This window comes from Talpa occidentalis, unplaced genomic scaffold, assembly GCF_014898055.3.
Source record: "Talpa occidentalis isolate TD23 unplaced genomic scaffold, MPIMG_talOcc4v2.1 talOcc4.10, whole genome shotgun sequence".
NCBI lineage: Eukaryota > Metazoa > Chordata > Mammalia > Eulipotyphla > Talpidae > Talpa > Talpa occidentalis.
Genome location: NW_023600993.1, coordinates 1,136,336 through 1,153,486, shown reverse-complemented (window position 1 = coordinate 1,153,486; position 17,151 = coordinate 1,136,336). Strand labels below are relative to the sequence as shown.

The 17,151-nt window shown below is 44.5% G+C and overlaps 1 protein-coding gene across 4 annotated transcripts in view; it reads right to left on the bottom strand.

Annotated features, from left to right (window-relative positions):
* The window catches only part of LOC119254937 (contactin-4), a 470,837-nt gene that overhangs the window by 401,374 nt on the left and 52,312 nt on the right, over positions 1 to 17,151 (bottom strand). For all 4 annotated transcript variants that reach the window (XM_054694293.1, XM_054694319.1, XM_054694281.1 and 1 more), the window contains exon 3: positions 6,096 to 6,136. The gene's annotated coding sequence lies outside the window, so the exon portion shown is untranslated. The remainder of the gene's footprint in view (positions 1 to 6,095; positions 6,137 to 17,151) is intronic.

The following is a 17,151-nucleotide window of genomic DNA, read 5'->3' as shown; positions in this document are numbered from 1 at the left end:
TTGAAAATTCTACTTCTTCCAATCTATGAGCAGGGGATGTCTTTCCATTTCTTTGTGTCTTCTTCTATTTCTTTCACCAGTGTTTTATAGTTTTCTTTGTATAGGTCCTTTACTACTTTTGTTAGGTTTAATCCCAAGTATTTGATTTTTTCTTTGTTTCAATAATAAAAGGGATGATTTTCTTGACTTCTTCAGATTTACTGTTTGTGTATAGGAAGGGTACTGATTTTTGTGTGCTGATTTTGTATGCTGCTACCTTACTAAACTGATTGATTAGTTTGATTAGTTTTTCTGTGGAGTTTTTAGGGTTCTCTATGTATATTATCATATCATCTGCAAATAGTGATAGTTTAACTTCTTCCTTCCCTATTTGGGTTCCTTGTATGTCTTTCTCTTGTCTTATTGCTCTGGTTAGGACTTCCAGTATTATATTGAAAAGCAGTGGTGAGAGTGGACATCCTTGTCTTGTTCCAGATCTTAATGGAAATGCTTTTAACTTTTCATCATTGACAATAATATTGGCTATGGGCTTGTCATACATGGCTTTTATGATGTTGAGGTATGTTCCTTGTATGCCGAGAATTTCAAGGGATTTTTGTTGAAAGCTATCTCAGCGTCTATTGATAATATCATATGGGTTTTATATTTTTTTTGCTGATGTGTTGGATTACACTGATTGATTTTTGTATGCTGAACCATCCTTGTATCCCTGCAATAAATCCTACTTGGTGTGGTGAATAATCTTATGGATACATTGGTGGATTCTGTTAGCTAAAATTTTACTGAGGATTTTTGCATCAGTGTTCATTAGAGAGATTGGCCTGTAGTTTTCTATTTTTGTGTTGTCCTTGTTCGGTTTTGATATTAGTGTAAAGTTGGTTTCATAGAACGTGTTTGGTATTATCTCTTCCTTCTCAATTTTTTTAAAGAGTTTATGAAGGATAGGCACTAGTCCGTTTCTGAAAGTTTGGTAGAATTTATTTGTAAATCCATCTGGTCCTGGGCTTTTGTTTTGGGGGAGAGTTTTGATTACCATTTCAATTTCACTGCTTGTAATTGTTCTGTTTAGGTGTTCCATTTCTTCTTTATCTAGTTTGGGTGATTACTGTAAAGTTGTAGGAATTTGTCCATCTATTCTAGATTGTTGAACTTGTTTGTATGTAACTGTTCATAGTAGTTTCTGATTATTCTTTTGATTTCTCCTGTGTCTGTTGTGGTTTCTCCTCTTTCATTTGTGATCCTGTTTATTTGTGCTTTCTCCCATTTTTCCTTTGTGATCCTGGCTAGGAATTTGTCTATTTTATTTATTTCTTCGAAGAACCAACTTTTGGTTTCATTGATTTTTTGGATTTTTTTTAGTTTCTATTTCATTTATTTCGGCTTTATTATTATTTCCTTTCTTCTACTGGTTTTAGGATTTTTTGTTGTTCTTTTGCTACTTCTTTGAGATGTGTGATTAGGTAATGTTTCTTTGAGTTCTTTCTTGTTTCTTGATGTGAGCCTCTATTCCTATTTATTTTCCTCTTATTACTGCTTTTGCTGCATCCCATACATTTAGGATATTGGTGTCCTCCTTGTCATTCAATTCAAAGAATTTTTTAATTTCTTCTTTGATCTCCTCATTAGTCCAGTGGTCTTCCAGTAGTGTGGTTTTTAATTTCCATGAGGTAGGAAAGTTCCTTGCCTTCTTTTTATGGTTTATTTCTAGTTTGATGCCTTCATGGTCAGAAAAGATGGTTGGTATGATTTCAATCTTGGTGTATCTGTTGATGTTTGTCTTGTGCCCAGTATGTGATCGATCCAGGTGCGCTTGAGAAAAATGAGCACTCAGATTTTTTTTTGGATGTCAGTTAAGCCCATGAGGTCTAGATCCTTATATAGAGCTTTAGTGTCCTTACTTATTTTTTGTCTCGTTGATCTATCCATTGTTGATAGTGGTGTGTTGAAGTCTCCTACTACATATGCGTTTTCTCTGATGTCTGTTTTCAGAGATGAAAATAGTTGTCTGATATATTTTGGTGCTCCTTCATTTGGTGAGTATACATTAATAAGTGTTATATCTTCTTGAAGTATTGTTCCCCTTGATCATAATGTAGTGACTATTTGGGTCTCTTTTTACCTTTTTGAGTTTGAAATCTGTTTTATCTCATGTAAGTATAGTTGTTCCTGCCTCTTTTTTGGTCCATTTGTTTGTAGGATTGTTTTCCATCCTTTTACTTTCAGTCCATTTTTATCTTTTGTAGTTAAATGTGTTTACTGGAGACAGCAAAAGGTTGGGTTTTGTTTCTTAATTAACCTGCGACTCTTTGTCTTTTTATTGAAGAGTTTAGTCCGCTTACATTTAGAGTTAATATTGATAGCATCTGTATTTGCCATTTTGTTTGTCTTTTCTCTGGTTTTATGTATGTATGTATGTATGTATGTATGTATTTGATTTTTTTTTTTTTGTCTTGTTTCGTTCTTACTCATCCCTCTGTTGGTTCTGGCTTTAGGATTCTTGTAGTATTTTTTGGAGTGGGGGATTAGTCGTAATGAATTTCCAGAGTTTCTGTTTGTCTGGGAAGGTCCTTATTCTTTCTTCATAGAGGAAGGAGAGCTTTGCGGGATAGAGTATTCTTGGATGGCATCTGTTTTCTTGGAGTCTGTTGACTATGACCCTCCACTCTCTCCTTGCCCGTAGTGTTTCTTTGGAGAAGTCTGATGTCAGCCTGATTGGTTTTCCTTTGTATGTTATCTGTTTCTTCCCTCTTGTCAGCTTCATTATTTTTTCCTTGTCTTGGATTCTTGGAGCTTTACTTTTTCTTTTTTTAAAAATTTATTTATTTATGCATACAAGAGCTGGGGTACAGGCCAGAGATGCAGGGGTTGAGAGGATTCACCAGAGACAGAGCAGGGAACAGAACAGGCAGACTAACCAAAACACGCTGCTGAGGGGAGCAAGCAAGCCAGTCAGGAGAGGTCTGCTGCGCCATGTGGGTTGCTCCCTGGCAGGCTGGGGATCAAACTCATGCTGCAGAGTCCGTGGACTGCTTCATAGCGCGGTGCCCAACCCCTTGCACTACCCGGGAGGTTCTATTATGTGTCTTGCTGTATTTTTCCTTTCATCATGGAAATGTGGTGTTCTTCTTGCTTCTTGTATGTCTATTTTTCAGCTCCTCCTTCATGTTTGGGAAGTTCTCTTCAATTATTTTCTTGAATATTTTCTCTGTTCCTATGTCTCTCTCCTCTCCTTCTGGGATTCCTATAACTCTTTTATTTCCTTTCCTCGTGGAGTCAGATAGTTCCCAAAGTCTGTCTTCATTCTTTTTTCTTTGTATTTCTCTTTCTTTTTCTGTTTTGGTCCTTTTTATTTCTGTGTGTTCAAGAGTACTTACTCATTCTTTCATCTCATCTATTCTGCTTTCATTGCTTTTCCCAGAGTTCTTTATCTCCTCCATTAATCCTTTGATCTCCTGCATTTCTCTCACTTCCCTCGTTAAGGGCTCAATTTCATTCTTCTGGTCATTGATTATTTTTCCCATATCATTTTCAACTTCTTTCAGTGTTTCAATGATGGAGACTTTAAATTCTCTCGGGAAGACTCATAAGTTACTCCAAGTCACTGGTGTTGCAGTCTGGTGTTTGATTGTCTTTTTGTGGTGTGTCTTCTCCCTGGGGACGTGCTTGGTTGCTTGTATTTTTCTTCTTCCTGCTGCTTGTTTTCTAATTTGTCCTATGCGTTGGGACACTGTGTTGCTGGTACTGGCCGGCTTCTCTTTGGTGTGCTCTTTCTGGGACGTCGGAAACTGGTCATCCAATCGAGTCCAATACTGTCATGCCAGAAGTCCAGTAGGGCAGTGGTACCATGGATATGTTAATGGTCACTGGCCCAGAAAATCTCCTCCTTCTGTTATTTGTTTAATTCCAGAGGTGGGTCTTGAGGTCCCACAGACTGCCCTGGCAGTGGCTGGATTGCCCGCTGGGCTCCAAATCACTGGATCCCCCTCTGGGCTCCAACTCTTCCAGGTGGGCCTGGCTTGTGGGGGCCTTCAGCTCACCTCTGGATGTGGGGACAGCCCTTTCCCAGTTCCACACATTCTAGGTGGGTTCTGGATGCAGAGATTCCTGTTCTAAAACCCATAAGTATATTTTCTAAACAAAGTAGGCTGAACTTGCATATATAGTTTCAACCATACAAAATGGACACACTCACATCATTTTTCATGAACAAAAACAACCATTTTTTAGACTCAACATAGTAAGTTAAAATCACAGCATCATGGATTCTCAGTGACAACAACAATCTAGCAGATTCCTTGGCCTGGTTTATTAAAATCCCCTTTAGAATAAAACAGTGGTCACCTGACATCTGCTGCTAGAATATTCTAAATAGTTTCAACTAATACATGCCCAGGAATAAAGAGGAACACTCCACACAGAACAAGCTCAAACTGAAAATCTTCATGAACCGCAGAGAAAATGTTTAAATAATCAAAGCAAGGAGATATCTCAAGCAAATCTCTAAGTTCACTATGTACAATGGACAGGAAGGTCACTCAGTTTGCTAACTGACCGGATCAAAGGGTATGAGACTTACTCTTTAGACTAAAAATAGAACTCATTTATTTCTCTAATTTCAAAGGAAGTGAACTAAAATTAGCATTCCTGGAGAACACTCCTGGATCTAAGCAGCTCTAAAGAAGCAAGAGAATTATTCAGATCTAGGAAAGGAAACCACAAAGAAAGGCGATATCTGAGTGCTTCTCAACCCACAACCTACCCTGGAAAAGAGAAATCAGATGAAAGATAACCTTGAGCTGACAAGGGTGGGAGGGATTCTTTTAAGACTAGTGATTTTCTCAGGAGTCTTTGCAGGTCGACTATCCTGGCCATGAGACAGGATGGAAGGGCACCTCTCAGCACCACCCTCACCCCAGGGCGAACAGAGAGCAGGAGAGCACAGAGGTCAAGGGATCCCTGGTAACACTTCTGCTGCCTGATCTCCATGAGCACACACCACTCCCGACCACCTGATTCCCAGCAGCCCCAGCTGGAAGGCGCCCACTGCTCACTCCCGCTTTCACAAGTATGGAATGCACAGACTAAGGAGAACCGTCGGCCCATCACCCATGCAAATGAGGAAACTGAGTCTCAGGGAAATTGAATGGCCCCAAGACCCCATAGCCAGTATGCTAGAACCCCTGCTCCCCAGGGGGATGCCAGCACTCCAAGATCCCATCCCCTTTGGTTGCCACATGGCAAATTTGCTCTGAGGTTGGTGGAACACATCTCAGCTTCGTCAGGCATTAAAACAGTTAAGACTCAATTTCCTACTGACTGATTAATCAGCCTTAAATGCCCAGTAATCCTTTTTAAGCCCAGAGATCTTCCCCATAAATTAAACTTTGTCATACCACAGGATTATCTGCAATTGGGTAAGCAAACAGAAATCACATTACTTTCACGAATCTTCCAAGTATACCTGGCTAATGCAGCCAGCGGACACAGCGCATGCACTAAACCGGAGGCTTTGCACCAAGCAGGAAGGTGCAAGGCTGAATGTTCAAAGGCACAATTATGAAATTGTGTCTATTAGAAACACTGATGACTAAGCTGACAACACACACAATAACGTCTACAGGGTAAGTCAGGTGTCAAAGTGCATGTTTCGGTAGCACTGAAATTTAAAAAGTATACGGAGACTCTTATCAAAGGTCCAGAGTCAATGTCTGCTTGCGGGGAGATGAATAAACACACTGTTTTTAACTATTCAGATAACAAATTTAGAGTAACTGGTTAACCTGCCTACTTTGAAATGTGCACAATTTCAGAACTCCTTGGTGAGATGTAATAATGAAATCAGATTGGCACGTGAATTTGAGGGCCACACCCCATACTTACAGGCACCTATTAAGTGCTGACATATCACACACTGCTGCTGATCTCTGCATGTGCTATGCCCTACCATGTAGTGGCGGGCGAGGCAAGTCCATGACCACGGCGAGAAAGGTGCCCTGGCAGGCAGAAGGTCAATGTCTACGCCATCCCTGAGAGGTCACAGCGCCTGGGCATCGCAAAACACACACCCATATCGATGTCAATAAAACGGCACTTACCTTCAGACGCCGCACGCTTGGCAAGTTGGTCTGCTCATCACCTACGGAGAAAGAAATGCAGTTTAGGATAAAGCAAAAGTGGTCAGTCTCATCCCACCGGCATTAATGGCGGAGGACAAGCAGGTGAGTGGCAAGTTCTGGCAGAGAAAGCTTTCCTCGCTCAGCGACTGAGGACCTGACCAGATCCGGGTATTGCTGTGTAATAAGTCATCCCAGGAAGCAAGAACATTGTCCCAGCAAATTTACAAAAGAGGCTACAGGTTAACTTAGAGCTGGATGTCTGAAATGAGAAGCAGCTATTAATACTGTAATATTTTCAAGTAAGCAAAATGAAGTATTTGATCTTCACATGAAAGTCAAAACCCTGTCTCTTGTGAAGTGAGGGATAACATTCAGGAGATCATCTAGAGCAACAATGAATATTCATTCCTTATAAACTACATGAAAACAACTCCCTCCTACTCATTTCTTTCAAATCAAGGCCAAATGTTTAGATCAGAATGTAAGTATCTTTAACACCTGTAATCTACGTTTGAAAGGTTAGACAAGATACATTGTGCTAAAATTATACAAATTTTAAGGGTGTTCACCCCATCCCCGAGGAGACACTCATCTAACATCTCTCAAGACTCCACCAGCCGGGGCCTACCAAGCCCTCCCCTCTGCATGAGTCTGGCTGACCTCTGCATCCCCACAGCTATTTCCTTCATGCAGTGTTGGGCTGGCGACCACACCAGCCCGTGACTAAGCTGAACCGCCCACCGGCAGGACAGGCTCCCCAGGCGTCCCCGCCCCTCCCGGTATACGGCCTGTGGCTGAAACCCGGTGCTGAGTTGGACGTCTGACTGGGAACAGATGGATACACTGACACCAGGTGATGGTGTGACTTCTACTCATCAACCTCCGGTGAGAGTGTCTGATTAAAATCTGGTTCTCTAGCCCATAACAGACAGTAATCCAAACACACCATGTGTTTATCATAAAGTAGAGCAAAGCTCTCTTCCTGACAGGACAAGCGGCCCTGCATGTGCGGCAGGAAGACGTTATTTTTTTTTTTAAGATTTATTTATTTACACATACAAACACTGGGGTACAGGCCAAATGTACGGGAGAGAATTCACCAGAGCCAGAGCAGGGAACAGAACAGGCAGACTGACGAAGTACACTGCTGAGGGGAGCAGCGGGCGGCAGGAGAGGCCTGCGAGCCTTGTGGGACCTCACCGGCGGCCGGGGATCAAACCGGTGCTGCAGAGGCTGCGGGCAGCTTCGCAGCCCAGCGCTCAACTGCTGCGCCACCAGGGGAGGGCCAGGAAGACGTTATTTTAAGCAGACAGAAGGATGCAAAAATCTATAAAGACAATCTGAGGAATTAGTACAAGAAAAGTAATACAATAATGAATAGATTCATTTTCTCAACATTTTACAGATTTCTTTGAAATATTTACCATAGAATACCGAACAAAGGGCTGAGACAGCCGCTTTCAGACAGACACTTGGGGTATCTAATAAACTGCCTCTTCTACGTGCCATCCCGGTGTGAGTGACCCTTCACCCCAGATAAAGGCACGGATGGACCGTGCTGGCCTCCCTGAATCTCCTGCTACTCACGATCATCAAAAGCAAGTGGGCCAGGGGGCAGCACATGCCTTTTGTCTCTGGTCTTCACAGTCACTTTGTTCTTCTGTTCCTTCAGCATGACTCTGAGACAGCAGACCCTGGCAACTGCGCAGAACAGCCAGGGGCCATGAGAACACAGGTTTTCCAAACCACCAGGGATTTTTTTTTTCCCCACACAAACATAAACTCAGGGCAATATGGTTCAAAACCAACGACCAGATTTTGCCAAAGTTTCAAGCACAAGAAGACACGTGTCTGGTCTCCATTCAGGCCTGAGATGGGTCTTTTGTGGTCAAGGAAGAGGGAGTGTGCACCCACAGCTTCTCTGCAGAGATGGCGCTGCCTGCTGTGCCTCCGCCAAGGAGGACAGCGCGGGGCCAGCTGCTCTCGGGAGGCCCCCACCCCAATCGGATGACCAAGCTGCTGCTTTTGGAGCAATCACAAGCTAAACTACAATTTCTTTATGACAAATATAAACCTCACGTGGAACGAAACAAAATGGCTTCCCAACTCTAGGTATTTTTCCCAGTCTTCCAGTTCAAAAAGAAAGGCCACTGAATGTATTTTCTTATCAGACTTATCAGCATAAATCCTGTCAAAGGATTCTGGGTGCAGTGTCTGGAGCAAGGGTGTATCTATCGGGGGTTCAGTGTCTGAAGGTGGAAGCAGAGAAAATCCACCAGTTGACGAAGTTTTGAGTCTCACTAGATGCAAGGGAGACCTCACCCCCTTTCTTGCCAGTCGATGGGGTGCCGTTTAGAAACTAGGAGCTAACGGGCAAATCACCTACCGCCTAAAAGCAAGGAAAACCTAGCGGATGCCGGACAGAACAAGAAGTCACCTTGGATTACAGACTAGGGAAGCCGTGGTGGCAGTACTACTGAACTAAGGTGGCGTTTCCAGGTGGCCGCCCCGTGTGTTTGGGTCTGTATTTCAGGAGTGCAAGGTCGAGCAAGGCTTGGGAGCTAAGAAAGGCACACTCCCAGGCCTGGGGCATGGGGAGGCCATGTTCTCACTACCTTTTCTGGACACGCCATTTCTCTAATGAGCTGCTTCAGTTACAAAATTGGAGACCTCCATGTCTCTGCAAGAGATAATAACTATAATTTCTAGAATGTTCTGTCAGATTGATGCTCTGTTAAACAGTTTATTAGCACAAGCACTGACACAGCACCACTAAGTGGTCTGAAGTGTCTCGGCGCATGTCTCTCCCCAAGGCCGTCTGCCTGTCCTCAGCGGAGGAGCACGATTCCGTTGTGAAGTGGGGGGTTCTGGGCCACGTCCCCCTGTAGAACCATGAGTGCCCGCGCAGGAAGATGCCTGCACAGCAGCCAGCGCAGTTGGCCATGAGGGAGCGATCAGGGTCTATCACAACACCAACAAAAAGACAAAACGAGGCAAAAGCTTTTTAATCGACCACTGCGAGGGGAGGCGGGGCAGGAGTGAGGTGTGAGGTATGAGGCATGTCGAGTGGAGAAAGCCGTCCGCTGGCAGTAACATACTCGATAGTTACATGATTTTATGGAGTCAACAGTGGACTTCAGTCCCGGGCCTATTAAGAATCTGGATTGTGAAAATAAAAGCCCATTAATTCCCAGCCTCCCTGGGGCTTCTGTGGATATCTGTTTAACAGCTGCCACTTCGCAAAACACTTCAGTCTGACCCACATGGTCATGGCCACTGTTCCAGCCACACTCTGACAGTGTCCCAGGGCATCCTGCAAGCACCCGGCGCCATCAGCTTTCTCTCAGGAGTGCGAACCCCTCGGGAAGCAGAAGAGGCATTTCAGGACAGCAGGATGAGTCCGCCAAGGTCACGAGGCTCCCGGCCCACCTCCTTTTCGCCTCCACGTCTCATCATGCAAGACCTGGAACCCCCTGGCTGGGCTGTTGTGGGATCTGGGGGGCGGTAAGGGCTATGGAAAGGGCTTCCTCTCAGTGACAGGAAATACAAACAAAAAGTATGTGTACACGCCATGCGTTCCATCTACCCCATGGGCAAAGATTCTGAGTCTGACACTGTGGGTAGCGCGTGTATTGGGGGCACTCGCAGACATTTCTGGGTGGGGGCTCTGTGGTGCAAATTCTAAGGCCTGCATGAATACCAGAAGGAAAAGAACTACTACTGACTGGGAAACACTCTGTCTAGGACGATATAGTCATCGCGGCCCCTGTTGTTACCAGTAAATAGGGCCACTGTGAGGATCAAACAAAATCACTGTGGAAGAAACCGCGTGGCCCCACCTGAAATTCACCTGGGCCATGCACATCCCTGCTGTCATTCTTCTGTTGTGAGATGACGACGATATGACCAAGTCATGTCAGGAAATACCACTCACTTCGGGAGAGGGGAGAAGCTCCTCAGACTCTTGAAGGCTTGAGGAGGACATGCTGGTCTCCCTCCACTGCTCAGCCACGTCACGGATGTGGGGGCTTTCTGCGAAGCCCTGCCAACTGGCGAAATTCTTTGTGGAAATGCATAATTTATGAATAATCACAATGTTAATTTCTTGGGAACAGTTTATATTGAATTAATAAATGTTTAAAAGATTGGGGAAATATAAAAATCCTTGTAATCGGGATAAAAAATTATCATAATTTTATTAGGACATGATTGATGAGTGCAAGAGTCTTTTACACGTTTTCTGGTGTTTTCTTCTCTTTCTATAGTTAAATTATATTCCAACCATTATCAACCAGTCCTTTCAGCTGAATGACAAAAATAAAAACTAAGTGAAATAAAAGCACATTCATTTGACATTAACCCAAAATAACCATTTGCGTCTGAGAGCCTTGGATGTTGCTGAGGTGAATTTGTCAAATTATAGCAACAATTTTTCCTCAGGAATCTTCTAATTTTGTTCCAATCACTGGAGTCATGTTTATGTATTTCTGCAGAGACCGGCTTCCTCAGAGAGCTCCTGAGAACAGAATGCCTTCATCAGATGACTGAGGATCCAACAGCGAGTTGACTAGCTGGCTGGGTTCAAAACAGGAGAAGGCATTCACAGTGAAACAGAAAGGAGACCACCTGGGTGTCAACACGGGGGCTGTTAGGGACGGAGTGGGAGACCGAGGCCTCCTCCTTCCTTTTCTCCCCAGTGGCTCCATCAGGCAGGGAAGCCAGATTGTTCCAGCTCAGTGTCCGGGCTGTGCCATCCTGGGCACTAGAGGGATGTTCTCCCAGGACATGCTGATGTGGGGCAAGAGCGGAAGGGGGGCAGGCGGGGCACGGGCAGAGTCCCCAGACTGCAGCAGAGGCTGCGAGGTGGTGGTGGTGGGTGTGCTGTGCTGACAGACAGGGAAGAGGTGAGACCCTGGACCCCTGAACTATGTGATATATTGTCAACGAATGTTACCTCAATAAAAAAAACTTGACAATTAAAAAAAAAAAGGGATGGGGAATTAGTGCAAAAGATGAGATTAAACATCTCAATCACAATGGCTTGGCTAGCTGTACGTGTTCATGTAGTATTGTAAGCAGAGCGAGTTAGATAAAATGTCCCTTTACACTGCCCTTCTTATGTGACTTCCACAAAGGTCACGACGACACTTCTGGCTTCTATTATACGTCTGCGGGATGGTGCCCAACCAGAGCCTCAGCCTCGGTGACACATGTCCGCACCACACCTGTGGACCTCCGTCTATATTGACGTCACAGGTGACTTGTCCGTCTGCGAGTGGGAAGAACCATCTACCTTTGCGAGTCCATCTTCACCCGGCTGGAAGGACTTCATGACCCTGTGTGTGGGTCCAGATCGTCCCCCTGGGAACGAGGCGCCCCCTGGAGTGGTGCTGAAGTCAGAGACTGGAGTTTCCAGCAGGGTTACTTGAACACATCACTAAATCCTCCAAGACCCTATTCGTAGCCATAAATGTCCTGTTCACCTGCTGGACGGCACTGCCGTGAGAGTAGCTGAAGGTGTGTATAAGAACTCCACACGTGAGACGTACTTTGACACTTGGGGACATATTTCATTTCATCTCAAAAAATGGCATCGGCAAGGAATGATCCTCTGTAAGCCATCTGAAGTGCAGCAGAAATAAAACTCCTGAACCTGTCACAGTGCTGTGCAGGCCAGATGCAGCAGGTTGTTCAATCGGAAGGATTAACTCAGATCTTTCTGTGATGGCTCTATTTCAAAGCAAGTAAATAAAGCTTGGGTCTCTGAACAGCTCAGTAATGATGATCACAGTAATGCAATTCAGAGTAAGGAAACTTTACATTCGAAACAGATTCAATTCCATCGTGATGTTCTCCTGATAACAAGTGTCTCTTTCAAACACTCATGCATTCACTCATCAAACACACAGCATCCATCAAACAACTAACACTCGTACACTCATGCACTCGATCAAGTCTGTGGCACGTGCTCTACAAAACAACACAGAAAGAAGCTCAGACTGTGGAATTGGAGACACGTGAGTGTTAATTTCAGCTTCTTTGAGTATTTTACAGGACTTGTAGGCCCTTTACTGTTGAATAAATTATCAAGGTTTTTTGACAGTAAAATGAAATATTGATCATTAAAAACTAGCACAGGGCCTCCCTGGTGGCCTAGGGGTTAGTCTCAGCACTATCACTTCTACGGCCTGAGTTCAATTCCCAGCCAGGGAGCTGATCCACATGACGCAGCAGACCTCTCCTGTCTTGCCCACTGCTCCCCGAAGCAGTGCATTTCAGTAGATTCCCCGCTCTGTCTCTGGTGAATCCCCTCCCCACCCACCCCCGCACTGCTAGCCCGCAACCCAGTTCTTCTATGCATAAATAAACTAAAAAAAAAAAAAAAAAAAAAAAAAAAACTAGCACAACTCCTGGTACATAGTTTTCAAGAAATATTAGCTAAAATAATCATATTTTCTATGATTGGATTATTTCTCTAGACACTATAGATACTGCAGGACGAAGGTTCTGCCCTCAAGCCATTATCCACATTATCATGTATCAGCTACGTCTAAGGAGTTTAAAAGCAAGACTGATGAAAGTTTCAAGTTTCCAGATAACTGTGAGTCTTAGGCTATAATTCCAATATTGGGTACTGTAGAATCATAGGCTTGATCTTCAGAAGGTCCCATTTAAGATGCCTGAAGAGTTCTGAATCCAAAATGTAGGTTAACTAACAACTTCCATTTAATCAGAGTTTTAATACCAGATTTCATAAGCTCATGAGGAAAAAGTTGTTCTTTCTTCTACCAAGCTTCACATTAGCCTAGGTACTCTGCTAAATGGCCCCATTCTTAAGCCATTTTAAAATAATACACAAAGCCTTCATCACCACATCCTAATGCAACCATCACTCACTGGGACCCTCTAGTTCAGCAGGGGGGCTAAGGGATGACTGATGGAAAACATCAATAGCTTCTTGCCTCTTTCCGTAAACCTGGCTTAACAAGCTCTCACCTAGAGCAGCCATCATTTTCGCCAGTTTAGATATTTTTCTACAAGAAATTAGTGAGCAGCAAGAAATTCTACAAAAAAGCCCTAAGGAACAATTCCGCAAAACTATTACAAAAGAGTTCTCAAAATAAAAGTTTCAGGTATCCAAAATTGGGAAAGAAGTAAAACTATCACTATTTGTACATAACTTGATCATATACATAGAAAACCCTAAAGACTCTATTAACAAATGATCATAAATAATGAACTAGTAAAATGGCAGGCAACAAAATCAATAAACCAAACTCTGCTGTATTTTTATTTGCAAACACTAAATTAGAGGAGAAAGAAATCAAGAAAATAATTCCATCTCCTATCCTATCAGAAAGAATTAAATACCAAGGAATAAACTTAGCAAAGGAGGTGTGTGCATGTGTATATGTATGTATGTGTGTATATATATATATATATACACACATACACACATATACACAGAGAGAGAGAGAGAGAGAGAGCGCACGCGCGAGCGAGCGCACAAACACACAGTAAAACCTCTCAGACACAGCTAAAAGAAATAGAAGGCACAAAGAAATGGAAAGATATTCTCTGAACATAAATTTGAAGAATTAACATTGTTAAATGGGCAACTTATATTACCAAAAGTAATATATATATTCAATGCAATCCCTATCAAAGTTTCAATGGCATTCTACAAAGAAATAGGGCAAACATTAAAATTTATGTGGAACCTCAAAGACCCTGAATAACTAGAACAATCCTGGGGGAGAAAGAGGAAGGTGGGCAGTATCACACACCCAGGTTTCAAATTACACTACAAAACAATAGTATTCAAAACAGTGTAGTACTGGATTCAAAGTAGACATATTCAACAATGGAGCAGAACTGAAGGCCCAGAAATAAACCCACATTTATATGAATAGTTAATCCTAGACAATAATCTAAGACAAAGGAACCAAAGTAGAAAATGAAGAGTGTTTTCAACAAATGGTATTGGGAAAACAGGACAGCCATGTGCAAAAACCATGAAATCAGGACACTACCTCACACCGCACACAAAAAATAAGTCGAAATGGATTAAAGACTTGGATGCAAGACCTGAAACTATAAGCAATATTCTTTACAATGTTCGTTTCAGGGCTGAGTCTTTGGCGACTTGGGACTCGATTCCAATGGCAAGGGTAACGATGTAGAAATAAACGTAATGACTGCACAGCAAAATAAACTATCATGAACGAAGAGACACCCTACCGAACGGGAGAACAAACGAGCACATCACACATCTGAAAACTGGATGGTGGACCTCCCCAGTGGTGCAGTGGGTTGTGTGCCACACTGTGAAGCTATCCACAGCCTCTGCAGTGCGGGTTCGATTCCCGGTTGGCCAGGGAGAAACCCGCATGGCAGACCTCTCCTGTCTCGCCCTCTGCTCCCCTCAGCAGTGTATTTCAGTCAATCTGCCTGTTCTGTTCCCCACTCTGTCTCTGGGGAATCCTCTCACCCCCCATACCTCTGGCCTGTACCCCAGTTCTTGTATACATAAATAAATCTTAAAAAAACAAAGGGCCTCCCTGGTGGCACAGGGGGTTGAGTGCAGTGCTGGGAAGCTGTCCACAGCCTCTGCAGCACAGGTTCAATTCCTGGCCAGCCAGGGAGATACCCACATGGTGAGGCAGACCTCTCCTGTCTCACCCACTGCTCCCCTCAGCAGCACACTTTGGTCCTTCTGCCTGTTCTGCTCCCCGCTCTGTCTCTGGTGAATCCTCTCACCCTCCTGCGCCTCTGACTGTACCCCAGTTCTTGTATAATCTTTTTAAAAAAAAACTGGATGGTATCCAAGATCTAAAAAGAACTCATACAACTCAAAAAAAGGAAACAACCCATTCGAAAAAAAAAAAAAAACCAGCTAAATAGGCACTTCTCCAAAGAAGACCTACAGCTGGTCAAGAGGCACATAGAAAGGCGCTCATCATTTATCAAGGAAATGCAAACCAGAGCCACAGGGAGACACCACCTCATCCCTGCGAGATGACCCAGATCAAAAAAACCAGGAACAACAAGTTGGCAACAATGTGAAGAAAAGGGGGTCTTCATGGTGGGACTGTGGACTGGCCCAGCACTATACATCCACCGGGATATATTAAAAACACATCTACCCTATGATCCAGCAATTCCACGCCTAGGTATCCACCCAGAGAATTAAAATCACTAATTCAAAGGGACAGCCACACTCCTAAGTTCACTGCTGTGCTCCTCACAGTCACCAAGCTGAGGATACAACCTCGGTGCCCAAGGAAGACGTGGTCTATGCGCATGGTGGGATACAATGCGGCTGTGAGATAAAACTCTACCTTGACTATTGTGACAACATGGACAGAACTGGAGGGGTGATGCTAAGCAAAATAGGCCAGAAGGAGAAAGACAAACATTGGATGTTTTCACTCAAATGCAGAACACAGAGAAACAAAACAAAGGAACAGACAAGCCAAACCAATAGCAAACCCTAGAAATGGGACACTGAGGGTGTCAGGGGAAGGCTGAGGAGGGGAAGCACAGAGGCGAGGGGCCCAAGGAACCTGGAGGAAGGTGATGGGCTCTCGGATGGCTGTGCAGTGTGGTGACACCCACCTGCAGCAGTGGGACCCCGCGCCTCCGGATCACACACAGTGCTGTCGACCCATGTGTCACCTCAACGAAAAAACGCAATAGAAAATGAAAATAAGTTGCACCAATTTATAATCTTTCTTTGTGACAGCAGAGGAAACCACGACCCATATGGATCCAGAAAAAATGGTTCTGCTGTCTGCCATGAAAATTGAGCACCAACTTCCCCTGGAGAGCTGTAAGTTATTTTTGGCACGTCAAAAGTTCCAAACACTGGAATCACTGCTTTCAAATCAATCATCCAATCCTATTTAATAACAAATAATTAGATGAAAATAAAAGTCATCACCTGAATTTCAAAGGCCCTACTATGCTGCCCTTAAATAAGCCTAAATTCTAGTGGTCACTCAACTCACGAAAAGAGAAAACTATGCAAATAGGCCTGATAAACACAGATGCAAACACTCTCCACGAAATCTTAACAAGCTGAACTGAACAACATATCCAAAGGCTCATACATCATGACCAAGTGGGATTTATTCCCCGGTCACGGACGGTTCAACATCTGGAAATCCATCAACAGCAGGAATGAAAGCACACCCAGAAGAGAGGCAGAGAACACCTTTGCCAAGACTCAACAACCATTTATGGCAAAAGCCGTCCTGTGGGTGCATGGCCCATACCTCAACAGAAAAGGCCACGCACGATGTGCCCAGAGCCAACATCCCGCGCAGTGTGGAGGTGACACGAAAGCCTGCCCCACCTGGGCTCTGGTGCAGGACAGGACACCCACTTTCACCACCACCGCCCAGCAGTGTTGGGAGTCGCAGCCAGGGAGCGCGAGGAGAGAAGGAAGCCCAGTCATAAAGTAAGAGCTCCTGCTACCTGCAGGTGGCGTGAGGACACACAGGAAACCCTAACAGTCACGCGGATGGACACTACCCCTTGGCCTCCCGGCGACCTCTAGACCCAGCTCTAGCCAGCAAGTTACGTCATCCTCGGAGCGGAGGGACTGGTCTGTGAAATGGGGCCATCAGCTCTACGCACGGACGTGAAACACTGCAAGAAACGTAAATGTGGTCATCGCAGCCTTTACCCCCCCGCAAGGACAGAGGTCCTGCTGGCCACCGTCCAGTCCAGTCCACCGCTGCCCAGTCCCACCACCGTAAACCGGAGGCTGCCTCTACCCACAGACGCGTGAGGCAGCTGTGAACGTGCAAACCCCGACTGCGTGTGTCCTGTCCTTGCTAGGTGTTAGGAAATGGTAGCTGTCTCTTGACTCGTCCGGTCACCTCACACTACAGAAAGAACAGCCTGCGGACAGGGCGGAAAGAAACGGAGAGCAGGGCTCACCGACTAGACGCGACGGTCCGCCCAAGGCCAGAGGCGATGGCCCGCACCTGTGTAAACCGCACCTATGATTTACCGGCCAGCTGATGGA